Raw genomic sequence first — 14995 nt, forward strand, 5'->3', positions numbered from 1 at the left:
ACAAGCAAGTCCATTGACACAAAATTGATTTGTCAAGCCCGAGACTTGCCCCAAGACGTAACAAGGGACCTAGGGTCACAAGTAACCCCAAGCTAAATCTGAAGCTAGCATACCACAAGCATACTGAAATAATTCTAAGTAGCTGGAAGCATAACTGAAAAGTAAATAAAAACTATAAGGATTTAAAGTGAGAATAAATGAGTACAAAAGTGGAACAACTCAAAACAACTAACTTTCACTCTATGCCTGGAAGCTTTTAATATTGATGATCTGCTGGGACAAGTCCACAACTAACTCTAAAATGTTTAAACTAGTAATGAACTAGCTAAGCTAAGAGCATAAATAAATGTCCTCAGATGATGACGACTCACCCTTGACTAGCACTGATGTGGCAGCGGTATGAGCTAATCATGTGGCTGAACCTGAGCTTGCATCAGAATATGATGCATCATAGAGTATGCACCAGTACTTCGGATGTACAGAGCATGACGGATACGAAAAGCTGACAGAATATATAAATATGCTAAAACACTGGTCAAGTATGTAAACTAAATTGTGGTAAAGTACACAGGCCCAAAATACAATAATGCATAAAAACTAAAATGCAAGAGTAATCTTGAAGTATGCTAAAAAACTAAGAATAAATACAACTACGGGCCTGCAATACCTTACTGAAGCTAATATTGTGGGAGAGTCTATAAACTCACATAAACCACATTAGCTAAATGTAGGGTACGATGTATACGCCTCATCGAGAGGACCAAATACAACTTGCTAGGGTATAAAAGAATAATTGTTGTATGATCACTAAAACATATGCTTAATATATGGGACTTATGAACTTACGATGGCAAATAGTTCTGGAACTTGAGGGTAACCCTAGTCCAACGCAGTGCTAAACACTACTCAAAAACTGAATACTAGTAGCTAAATTGTGTTCCTAAATTCATGAACCAAAACTAAACTGATCTTAAGATAATTTCTAAGATAAATAGTGGACAGAAAGCTGACTAAATTATGTTCGAAACTAAATGCAAACACCCTTAGCTCAATTCTTTAGAAGTGATAATTCATGTAAAAATACTACAATTTCATGCTAGGTTCTTTCCCTTTAAAATCTTCATAAACATTAATGCAAACTCATTTATATAAGTATAGAATCGAGTAGTAATCACAAGAATCAATTTTTATAAAGTATCTATATAGTAGGACAACACTTTAGATTCAGAAAATCATAATAATAAAAGAAAAAGAGTCTGCTATTTTGGGCATAAGGGCGAATAAAACCCTCAGTGAATAACCACATACCTGGTGAAGAAAACTACGGAGAAATCCTTTTGATTTCGGGGTTGAAGTTAAAGCAGAGCTCTGCTTGTTCCGGAGAGAAAACTATCGCTTCTTTCTCTTCTTTTCTTTCTATGTATAATAATTTTAGGATAATGAGTGTTTTAGGTAGTTTCTGACTAATTAATTTGGCATAGACGAAGTAAAACAACGTAGTTTAGGTACCAAACACATAGGGGAAAGACAAAAATGACCCTGAATCTAAGATGGCGAGGTGCCTCTCACGAGAGGCTTCACAGGCTGTCTCAATAATCTTGGCCCATATAGTTGGTCTTGATGTTTCCCTAACCGATTGGGCTTCACTAACTCGGGCATTACTTTCTACTCCGAACTCACAATTAAGCAACTTGGTGGCGTTAGAAAGAGGACATAAAGTATTTTAATTTGATAGGTCATGAGCTACCTAATTCATTTTCTGTTGAAAGATATGATCGTTTGAAGTTGACACAATTTAAAAAATGAATGGTAACTTGTACGGACCCCTAGACGGGTCGTCCAAGTCACCATAGGCCGTCTAAGGTGCCCTCTAGGTGACTCCTGCCCAGGCACTCCTTAGAGGCTTGTTCATGATACCCTTAACGGTCCGTGAGCCCCTCAACTGACCGTCTAGGGTTCCGTCTAGATGACCCTTGCCAGGGCAGTCCTTGATGGTTACTCAAAAGCCCCTAACGGATCGTGGATTCCTAAGCAGACTGTCTAGGGTCCCCTGAAGGGTTCATGATCCATTTTGGGCTCTTGGACTTACCTAGTTTTCCCTTTTTAGCCCTTTCTCAAAACATTAGGTGTTACAATATCTCTCCTTATAAGTAATCTTATTATTTAATTCTTTGATTTGTAATTAAAATTCTTTTGGCACTTTTGAATAAATAATTAGACTAGTATAATTTAGTAAAGTATTTAATTGACAAGTAGTCATTTGGGTTCGATAATCCAGCTCTTTTAGGGCCACTATATTACTTGTGCGACCACGACACTTGCATGTAAAATTGGAAGCAAAATATACCACAAGGAAAAGTATCATCTCCATAAGATGTCTTCAAACATTTCAGTTCTAGTGATACATGTTCTTTAATTTACAAGTGTTGCAAATAGTGAAGACCACACCATACAAAATGAGTTCTTTTAAGCAACTTGTTCCATTCTAAATTCACATACTGACTATATATCTAATAGAAATTCGAACGATCAACGATTAAATAACTCAGTTGTCACATATTGACCATAAATATAATTGTTTATTTGTGTTTGTAACAAATAGTACAATGAGTCTAACACTAGAGTTGGATGATATAACCAAAAGATACAAGTCAGATAGACATTGTACAAATATAGATAGATAGAAGTAGCCGGATTAAAAATGACTGAAGAAGATAGAACTGAATGAAGAAAATTCATTCTGAAAAGCCTACGACCATGAGTGGAGAACAATATCTAGTGTTCCTACATCTTCTCCAGCTAACATGTCTATCTCCATGTCAATCACCTTGTTGTTGCCTCCTTCAGCATATGCATCATCGTCTGGTCTTGTACGGTAAAATAATCACCACATATTGTGCTTATCGTTCCATCCTGCAAAACATCCACAAGGTGAGATGAAGCTCCAGAATTTGAACATACATTCAAAGCATACAAACCACATATAAAACAATCCAAGTTACATATTTTTCAGCCCCCAATTGTACAGTCAGTACTTCTACAACTTGGCCTGATGACTTACCGTAGTAAAGCATTTATATTCAAACGCAACAAAAAAAGTATTGCCAGCTTAAAAAGGAATAATCTTTTGTATAGACAGGAAAATAGATCATCTACAGAGGGAAACTTCCTTATAGACAAGAATATATATATATATAGAATACTTAACGGGAAACTTCTTTGTTTTTTGACTCATAACGAAAGGCATATTAGAATTTCAAGGACACAAAAAGATCCATGAAGCAATTTCTCAGACAAAAAAACATAAATAGGAAGTTCCACATAATTTTGCACTCTACATCTGATTAAGTTGCAGAACTGAATTTTTTTAGAAAATAAACAATATATGGCTCGCATATAACCGTCTTACCTATAGTTTCTTGTTTCCAATACATGAAAAAATCAAATGGTCCATAATACAATGACATAAATTGGCAATAACTTCAAGTTGTCAAGGATTTTATCCATAAAGAGAATCAAGATTAGTACAGTTTGACTAAGCAGTATCTATTCAGATTATCATTATGTTACAACTCGCGACTATGTATGAGCAGAACTCTTTACCATAGTTAGACATATATTATACAGTTCCCTATTCATTGTTATAGTAATACTAATGGCGTCCAACTTGCTTGCACCTCTACTAATTTTCTGGGCAACGTGTTCATCCTATAGGGAAAATTTCCTAAACTCATATGCTAAAGACTAACTTGCTGCCATAACAAAAAGTCAGAAGGTAATAAGGGAAAAATATGCAAAAGACTGTTTTGCTGATTTTGAACTTGTTTGGAGCTCAGATTACCCTGTGTTAAAGTATGTTAGAAATTAATGTGCATTCAATAAGGGTACTTAATTCCAAGAAGGAACTATAGAAGGATCACAAGGGTGTGTCGTACATGAATTCATCATTCGATTCTCATTCATAATTTTGAGACTCCTATGCTCTAGAATGGTAGAACCGGCTGGACCTAAAAACTAGGCTACATCAATTAAATAGAAGTACAAAAGTAAATGATGGAAAATTAAGAGGTATAAGAAATATAAAAGATGTTAGTGAAAACTTAACCTTTAGATAATTGTACTATTTTTTTGCTGTTTTTAATGATTTTGGCATTTAGAAGCTTATGAGGTTTCATGTATCCTTTTGATCCTAAAGACCGCTGCACTGTGGTCTTCTCAAGAAAATTATTTGAAATTGTAACTCTAGGATTGCTAAAATTCCCTTGAGTCACGATTTCCATGGATTCATTTGGCACAACTCTTGGGGAAACAATATTTATCTGTGGAGATCCATATTTCTCAATGCCTGATTGCAGACCAAGTGTGTCTTCAACATGTATATATCTCACTTTCCCAGTCTTTACCTCCTTTTCCCAGTTAATACGATTCGCACTCCCACAAGGATACTTACAACGTTTCTTTGGTTGCACAACACTTTGACAAATCATTGCAGAGGATCCGTCGAATTGCACAATTTCTAGACAATGTCACGAAGATATAATCTCTTTGCAAATATCACATTCTTTACAACACCAATCCACTGGTGCATCAACATAATAGCCCGACACGCAATATCTGATAGGAAGAGAAAAACTGTGTTTTTTAGAAAACGTAGAAGACTATGTATGCATAAAAGATGCAAGTAGTATTTATGAATATTAAATGCCACAACATGTTAACCAAAAAATCAATGTACCCTTTACGTGGAACACAATATCTAATACCATTAGGATATGAGTGCAAGAATTATTAGAGATGAATATAGAAAATCATTTGTAGGAGAAACTTTGTTACCTACATGATGCAAATAAAAAATTAGTCGGACTTCAATGTGATTACTCAGAAAAACAAAAAAGGAAAGTTCCTTACTCTCCTTAAGAAGTAATATCACTTCCATTTAGGATTTTAGTTCTATTCCACTTTTCATCCCTATTTAAAATTATATTAAAAAAAAGGAAAGATGATAATCTAACTAGAAATTTCACATCGAGAGGAGCATCCCCTTATGTGAAAAGATCAACTTCTTCCTTAGAAATGGCAAGTCAAACAAAAAAGAATGAGTTTGGGATTGGGACAATGTTTGAGGTTTACAAAGAACATATAGATATGGCACAAGGTGATGAAGCAAGTACGGATAATAGAGTCATGACTTTCCACTCATCTAACTATCTTTATAAGCTAAAAATCGAGTGAGAGAGAAAACTTACTGGTGCACATAAACATTTTTACACTTATAGTAAATAATAATTGCTTCTTGAAAATCTATATCACCACAAATTTCACAATTTTTTTCCTGCAAGTTCATAAGAAAATACAATAAATTCAGAATCAACATTACCATATGAACAAAATGAAGAACGAGGAAACAAAATTTCAACAGTTACACAAAGGTAAATGATAAGCAACAAAATCATGTTTTCATCTTCATTGAGCTTTCATCCTTGTCTATGTAATAAATCCCCCCCTTTTACAACAACTTTATATCCACTACATTCCACGTATTATCTGTAAACTATAGATAGAAAATAAATTATTTTTCTAGAATATTCTTTCGGTATATCTCATCCAGAAGGAAAAACCTTTAATACTCCTCCTTAAGAAGCACTTTAATGCATGACAAGAAATTTGGCTTGTGGGTTTGTCCTCTAGTACAACATAAGTTGGATCTAGAACAACATATATTCTCTTATATTCTTTTATATTTGGGTTCAGCTGATCATGTGAGTACTACATCTTGTTGTGATGCATATATGGACTCCAAGGGTGGCGCTGATCCTCGCTAGGCACTTCACTCATTCCATTGGTTGTGGTGAACCTTATATATCATTGAGGAACTTTTGCTTCTGAAGAGACATTTTTTGTATGTTTTTGGGTATAGTAAGTCTCTTGTATCTTGTGCAACTTAGAAGTTCCATATATACTATACTCATGTCGTGTTTTTTTTGTAAAATTCCTAATGGAGCCTCGCATAGGATTTTTATGATGTTATATCTTTTTATTTTAACTTTTCACTTAATGAATTGCTCATTTTTTTATGAAATTCTTTTCCTTTAGCTTCTATGTAAGGGTTTGTTGACGATCACATATATGATTGAGAGGCTACATGGACATTTAAACAATCAATTCATAAAGGAGAGGTTTTTACCCTTGATCGTGCAATTGAGCTTACAACAATAAATTCCAATCCCTATTGAATTCCATATGTGTCAAATGAGTAAGTGATAAGCAAGATTCGCAGGGCTCGAGTGATGGCAATACCCATCGGGTAAGATTATTAAGTGTTTGTTAGAAAATTATGAGATTCAAGGATGAAATTGGAATTGTTGCGGGGGTCATATGTTGTCAGGGAAGAGGCATATAACAACCTAGTCTATTAAAGATATTATTCACTTTAGCTTAGGCTCACATGAGTATAAAACACGTCACTATGGTGTATGATTTTATTACTTATATAACTAACATCCTCACTGAGTTTTTCTCTGTCTTAAAGGGATTTTCCTAAACTAAATTAAACTCTATGCAACTTGGACAAGGTTGATACAAGAGCGGCACTACTACCATCTATAATGGCCCAACCTATTACTAATATTGTCCACTTTGGGCCTAAGCCTGCACAACGTTGAAATGCATCACTATGGTGTAATGCCTTCTTACTTATATACCCAACATCTCTCTCTACTATTTTATTGATGTAGAGCTTCTTATACTATGGTGGGGTGCCACATACACACCCTCTTATGGACTCAAATTACTCACCAAAGTTTTTCTCACCTCATGGGATTTTTCTAGGCTCAGTACTAAGGTTTCCCTACCTCTGGCCTACATCAACAAGGCTGATACAAGTATTTTTTTGATACCATCTATAAAGGCCCAGCCTGCTAGTGTTTAAGGAGGAGGATATGATGACATCATTAATTATTGTTGGGTGAACATTAAAGTTTTTGGAACAACATATAAAATGTTGTTGCATGCAGAGGATTTTCCCAAGTATTGCTTCGGTAAAGGACCATCAGGAACACTATGTTTGTATAGGTGTGGATTCTAGTGAAGGGTCGGACCATAAGATTCTTGTATGCAGTCTTACCCTACATTTCTATAAGACCTTGTTTCCACAGCTCAAAGATGTGACCTCCTTGTCATGTGGCAGCAACTCTACCAATCACGTCAAGCCTTCCGTTATGTTATTGGAACAGGTATTTAGATTATATACACATACTAAAAAATATTATTTTCATTTATAATTCTACATTACCTTCTTGATAACAAAGATTCTATATTGAGAACGTAAAAAGGCAATATATATGATGTTAAGTTAAGTTAAAACATATTTTAGTTAGTACTTAGGATTATTTATCATGGCAACTACTAATCAGTGTTAGTAGAATTTTCTATCCGAGTAGATATTCACTACTACTCTGATGTTCCATATATATATATATGTGTGTGTATATTAATCGATACAACTAGACATAGTGTCTACTGGCAATTTTTAATTATAAAAATCCTCAATAGGGATAAGTAAGAATAAGGGGGCTAGGCATTACCTTATCAATTCTCATTAGGTTATGAATCAACTTGGATAAGCTAAGTATCAAACTTTATCTAGCCTTGAAAAATATATTTAATAGTGTATTAATCCAAATTACTTAATAACTATCAAACTTTTTCTATCCTTGAAAAATAAGGATGTTTTGCCAAAAGTTCAATTTGATGAAACAACAACTATTAATTTTTATAATATATTTTTTTGCTATATAGCCTATAATTAAATTTTAAACTAGAATCACAAATCCAAAATATTATGCAATAAAGTAGAGTTAAATAAAACACATCTTTAAAAATAATTAAACACTCCTCATTTATAACTTTTCCTTTTATATTTCCCATTAAAGAGGAAAAAATACTTACACCCAATGCTAATCATCATTCCAAAAAAATTATTTGCCTTTACCATAAAAAAAACAAGTGTGGAATCACATAAACATTAGATACGGGGAAAACAAAGAAATATTAATATAAAATGAGTAGAATTTACCATGTGTGTCTGATGAATGTTGTTTGATTCCCTTTGAGCTCCAAGGCGGTACACAGACAACAAAGAAAATTACTTTTGAAATAGTCCTATAAAGCACACAACTCATATGTTTTGCTATACTTTCTTTTTTGCCTACTTTAATTCATTATATTTGAATTGCAATAATCTCTAGACATGACTATTTTATTAGACTATCCCAATTAATTACTTACTACTCCTTCTATTCTACAGTATATGAATTTTTGATTCTTTTTTCTTTGTTCAATGTTTAAGATGAATGTTTGAACTTTTTTCCATATTTACTCTTTCATTTAATGAAACTTTATTTAATATATTTTCTATAAAACTTCAAGATGGATTTTTTAATTTTTTCCCCATATTTATCCTTTCATTTAATGATGTTTTATATTATATATGAGATAAGTAACACTACTTACAAATTTATATTATGATCTTACAAAGGCCAAAAGTGTAAAATATGATTTAAGTTATGTCCTTGAATATTTTTCATTGATATGAATCTGAATAAAGAAGAAGAAAACAAAAGAAAAATATCATTGATACGTATACGAAAAACTACTACTATTACTTATAATTGAAAGTGAATTCAGAGAGCAAACTCAGATAAACTGGAGGCAATTGCGATCTAGTTCGTCGTTTGGACCACCAGTTTAACTGGAGGTCCAGTAAAACTTGGCGAGGTAAGTATCCATTCGGCGAGTCACCGAATGGATCCACGAGTTGCCGAATGGATCAGCGACCACGACTGTCGTCGAATGGGCTAGAACTGGATGGTTTCTTAAAGAGCCAATGGTTTAAACTTTTAAACTCTACACTTTCCCTCACTTTACACCTTTATAAACTTGCACCCATTTAGTATTTTCAATATTTCTTTCATTTTTACTGTATTTTAGTTGTTGATTGATGCTCAGAGTTGGATTAAATTGCCGCATGGCATTTCAAAAGTATTTTAATCGGCATCTAAGATTGATTTTTTAAACCCCAGATTTATTTTTAACAATTTTGTACTTATTTTCAATGATCTTATCTTAATGATGTGTGTTGGGCCTCTATGATCTTAATTGTTTTTGCTTATGCCTGTGAAAATCTTGCTCGTAGTGTTTATATTGTTAAAATCCCATATTTATTGTGCCTTAAACTTGGTTAGATCTTATGGGGTTGTGCTTGCATGTTGTTGAGTCTAGCAGGGAGAAGTATGAGTATCCCGAAGATATGGAAAAGACCAATATTGTCATGCCACCGCGGAAAAGAGCATGGGATATCACAATAAATGAAGGCGAGTCAAATCTTCTCAAGAAGGGAGGACAAGAACCTCCACTTGGAAATAAAGGCAAGGGCAAGAGGCCAACTTCTGACAAGAAGACCACTATCAGAGATCCTAATGTTTTTTCGTGGGCCTGGGGATTATATGCAGTTTTGCAGGCCTTTTGGGCAGAAACACCCTTGGCAGCTCCTAGTGGGTATGGTACTGTTGTTTCTTTTGAGGGGACTCCGAGTACTGTGACCTAGGACCAGAATGATGCACCGGGCACTGATGCCAGACAGATGGAGCGACTGTGTAGAAAGGGCCCCCTTCTTTACCTCCCTATCTGCCTTACTTTATTTCATTTTTGGATATTTTGTTTGCATTTGAGGACAAATGTTTTATTTGTGGTGGGGTGAGGCCCACTTTTTTGTGATTTTGTGACTCTAATTTTGTTTATATATTGGGGTGTGAGCTGAAATTGTGTTTTATACACTGCGTCTTGTGGATGTTTGAGCTTGTGGCTCCATGTTTTTAATTATGTATGATTTTTGACCCTACCGAAAAATTTTGCCACCTCTTGTTCGTATTGAATATAGTTGTTCTTTTGAAAATGTGAGTATCGGTTTGATCAATACCAATGACTTGAATAGTGTTTATAATCGAACAAAAATGAATGTGCGGCTACAACGAGGCCAATTGAAGTTGCATAGGCAATATGTGAACTCATTGCATCTCATTGTGACTAGCCAATTATCAAATCTAATCTCTTTTGATGAACATTGCACACTAGCGAATTTGTGGAATCAAGTAAATGCAAAGAAGTCCGTTGTGCCCATGTTTTGAGAAAAATGGAATCCCTCCATATAAAAAAAAGAGAGAAGAAATTATTGAAAAAGAAAAAAAGAAAGAAAAAGTGGTGAAATAAAGTTGTAGAAATACAAAGAAAATTGGGTTTCCAATGACTCATGAAAGATGAATAAAAGGTGACTTTTGAGCTTGAATGAAATTGATAAAGAGAAGGAAAGAAGGTGTTGTTCACCTCACATTTCATGAGGATTTCAGCCTATAAGCCTAAATGACCATACCTTTGCACTCAACCGCATTACAAGCCTTGAAAAGACTTTTTTCATTTTGAGTGAGCTGAAACAATTGTCTATTGGAAAATACGGGCAAACCTATGGGTGAAAGCATGCATTATGTTCTTCTTTGTGAGTGTGAGCATTGCATTTGATTCTGAAGCTTTAAATTGTTGAACCATTGAGTGTGAATATGGAATCATTCTTCTATGTGAGGGCATTTTATTTCCTTTGTGGAGCTTGAACTTGCATTTGAAGCAAGTATAGTGAGCTAGAGATTCTTTGTTAATGGTGTGTCACAACTTGAATCTTTGAGTGCACATTTGATCTTCGCATGAGTAAATTGAGTCTTGTGTGTGCATTCATGATTGAGTCTTGTGTAGCACTGTTCGAGACATCCTTTTTGAACTGCCGAACTTGAGTTTTACTTGAGGACAAGCAAAAGTTTAAGTTGGGGATGTTGATGAGTCCACAGTTTGGACTCATTTAGGGCTTTATTTTAATAGAATTAGTGTCCTCAAATGCATATTTTGTCTCAATAACTGATGTAAATCCTAATTTCAGGTATTTGGAGTTTGAGGCAAGGCATAGACACTACATGGCAAAAAGGAACAAAACGGCTGAAAAGACGAAAAAAAGAAGTCCTGAGGATCGCCTAATGCATTCAGCGAGTCTCCGAAGGCCTTAACATCACCCAAAGTTCTAGTGTGATGAGCCATGAAGGGAAAGATCAAGTTGGTGATGAAAAGGAGCAATCGGCGTGTCGTCGAACAATACTATATCGCCTAATGATCCAGAACGCCAAGATGCTGAAGGAAAGAGCTGAAAGGCGATGAAGAAGACCAAAAGGCGGATCGTAGAGTGCATCGGCGACCCTGACTAACTCTGCCAAGTGATCTTTCGCAGCACATTTTTTTACAACTATAAATACTAGTTGAATTTTTATCTTAGTATGCAAATTAAGATACAATTTGTTATTTTTCTATGTTTCAAGTAGAAAGACCTTGTTCTTAGCTTTTGAAGATTTGAAGACTTCCAATTCCAAGAAATTGGAAGTGGGTGTTGAAGATTCTTCATCCTAGACTCGTTTAAAGTGAATATAAATCATACCCAGTTGATGTTACTTCGATTTGGTATTATTTTCTTCCTTTTCTCTATGTCTAGCTAAAACTCCAATTCTTGGGGAGTGATTTTATGAATATGGGTTAAATTTCTTGTTGGGTATTGCTTATTGTTAGTCTATTTGTTGTTTAAATGTGATTTCGTTTAGTAGTTGTGTTTGAACTAAATGGGATTGTAATTGCAAATACGATTTCATCTTAGTTTTTTTTGGCTTTCTCGAGAGAGGTTTTAAAACTAAGACTACTAAATCGATAGCTGGTGGTTATTGGGTTGTCGTGGGTTCAGCTCGAGAGAGTGAATCCTAGGCCTTTACCCACACATTCAACTCAAGAGAGTGAATGGTCTAAGATGGAGGTTGTGCTTCAAAGTGGCAAATCAATGTTCGAGAGAAACCGAGTTGATTCGGGGTAAGTTGCTCGAGAGAGAATTTACCCCCACTAAAGTGTAGCCTAGTTACAAATGTTCAACAATTGATTATCAATTGCATTTTACCCGATTGTGTAGTTTATCCCATATTCCTATCACATCCCAAGAATCCCGTCTCCATATCTCGCTTTCTTATATTTTTATCTTTTTTAGTTGTTAATTAATACAAACCGCCATCGATAATTGACGTTTGCATCACTCCTTAGATTTAGTATGTTTTTATTCATTAATATTTATAGCTATGATTAATTAGAACTTGATTTTATTTTCCTACTTATTCTCAAAACCACTCCCTATGGGAACTATCCTAACCCTTAGTTGGGTTATATCACTACACGCAATCGATTGGCACTTGAACCGAAATAGTGTCAGTTTATTACGTCAAACATCAATCGTCCCAGAGTGACAAACTTAGGAAAAATAGGCTAAAGAAGGAATGGAGTAGTACTTGAATCGCCGAACAATTGGGGATACTTGTCTCGCATGTCCTTCTCGTTTTACCAAGTAGCTTCTTAAACTAAACAATGCTTTCATTGAACTTTCACGGACTTAATCTCTTTGGTCGTCAGCTTCCTGACATCATGATCAAGAATTGCAATCAGTTCTTCCTCATATTGAAGGTCCTTGTATAAAACAATTAAGTCCCATTTTATGGTGTAATCCCCATCGCCATGATATCTCTTCATAATGAACACTTGAAATACATGATGAACTATCGATAGGTTAGGAGGTAAAGCCATTCTATAAGACACTGGCCCTACACATTCAAAAACCTCATAGGGACCGATGTATCGTGGACTTAGCTAGCCCTTCTTTCCAAATCTCATCACCCCTTTCATGGGTGATACTTTAAGAAGAACATTATCACCAGTCGGAAATGCCATGTCTCTGACCTTATAGTTTGCATAATTCTTTTGTCTACTATGGGCCGCTAAAAGCTTAGCTTGGATGCTTCTTACCTTATCTTGGGCATTCTTCACTAAATCAACCCCCAAAGGTTTCACATCTCCACCCTCAAACCATCCTATGGGTGATCTACATCCCCTCCCATAAAGTTCCTTAAACGGTGCCATATCTATGCTGGAGTGATAACTATTACTATAGGAGAACTCGCACAAAGGTAAGAACTTATCCCAATGCCATCCAAAGTCAATCACACATGCTCTCAACATGTTCTCTAACACTTGAATAGTCCTCTCTGACTTCCCATCCGTGTGTGGATGGAAAGCGCTACTAAAAGTGAGTTGTGTGGTCAATTATTCATGTAACTTCCTCCAAAACTTGGAGGTAAATTGAGTACCACACTTATGAGATGATAACAAGGGGCACTACATACAAGCTCACTATCTCTTTCACATACACCTTAGCCGATTGTTCAGCATTATAATCTATTCTTACCAGAATAAAATAAGCTGACTTAGTCAATCTGTCAACCACTACCGAAATAGAATCAAATTTCCCCAAAGTCTTAGGAAGACCAACAACAAAATCTATGGCTATTCTTTTCCACTTCCATTTCGGAATTGTCATTCTTTGAAGAAAACCTGCAGGCCTTTGATGTTCATACTTTACTTGTTAGCAATTTTGGCACTTAGCCACAAACTCTGCTATACCCTTCTTCATGCCCGACCACCAATCAATTCAATTCAGATCTCGGTACATCTTGGTCACACCCGGATGAATGTGATATCATGAACTATGGGATTTTGTCAACAATTTATGAATCAAGTCATCAACTCGAGGAACACAAATCCTTCGTTTAAAACTGAGCACACCTTCCGCATCAAGAGTGGTCTCTTGTGCTTTACATTTCGAAGTCTTCTTCTTAAGTACATTCAAATTTTCATCATCAAATTGTTTGTACTTGATCTCCACAATGTACGTGGCCTTAACTTCAATGCTAGCTAACACCTCACCTTTTTCTAAGATGCCCAATTGCATGAACTTAGACTCCAAGGTCTGAATTTCCTTAGCCAAAGGTCGCTTGGTTACACTCAAGAAAGTTAGACTACCCATACTCACCTTTTTTTTACTCAAAGCATCTGCACTACATTAGCCTTACCCGGATGGTATTGGATGTTGACACCTTAATCCTTAAGTAGATACATACACTTTCTCTGTCTAGAATTCAAATCCTTTTGAGTGAGCACATGCTGAAAACTACGATGATCAGTAATGACCTCACACTTAACACCATAAAGATAATGCTGCCAGATCTTAAGAGAAAATACAACCGCTGCCAACTCCAAAACATGAGTTGGATATTTCCTATCATGCACCTTCAACTGCTGTGATGCATAGGCTATAACATTCTTATCATGTATTAACACAACACCCAAACCCGAATGTGAAGCATCACAATAAACTATAAAATCCTTACCTTCAACGGGTAGTGCTAGAATAGGTGCGGTGGTCAAAAGTGTCTTGAGCTTTTGAAAGCTCTCCTCACATATTTTATTCCATCAAATGGTACTTCCGTTTTGGTTAAATTTGTTATGTGAGTGGTAATAGAAGCAAAGTTCTTCACAAATCGACGATAATAACTAGTGAGCCCCACAAAACTCCTAACTTCCATCACAAAACTAGGCTGAACACAATTCTTAACAGCCTTAATCTTTTGGGTATCTACCATTACCCATTCTTTTGAAACTACATGCCCCAACAAGGCAACTGAAGTCAACCAAAATTCACTCTAAGAAAATTTTGCAAACAACCTTTGTTTCCAAAGAGCACCTAGAACAATACGAAGATGGTCGACATGCTCTTCCTTACTTTTTGAATAGACCAAAATGTAATCAATGAAGACTATCACAAACGAATCAAGAAATGGTTTGTACATCTCATTCATTAAACTCATAAAGGTTGTAGGTGCATTAGTCAACCCAAACTACATTACTAGGAACTCGTAGTGCCCACAACGGGTTCTAAAAACCATCTTGTGCACATCCTCATGCCTAATCTTTAATTGATGGTAACCTAACCTTAGATCAATCTTAGAGAAAAATGATGAACCTTGGAATTGGTCAAAAA

The 14995-nt window shown here is 35.4% G+C and overlaps 1 pseudogene; it reads right to left on the reverse strand.

Moving 5' to 3' along the window:
• Nucleotides 1-3888: 3888 nt before the first annotated feature.
• Nucleotides 3889-5453, reverse strand: LOC125825079 (uncharacterized; annotated as a pseudogene).
• Between the last annotated feature and the right edge of the window lie 9542 nt (nt 5454-14995).

The sequence above is a fragment of the Solanum verrucosum genome, unplaced genomic scaffold, assembly GCF_900185275.1.
Source record: "Solanum verrucosum unplaced genomic scaffold, falcon-dt-bn FXZP01000069.1, whole genome shotgun sequence".
NCBI lineage: Eukaryota > Viridiplantae > Streptophyta > Magnoliopsida > Solanales > Solanaceae > Solanum > Solanum verrucosum.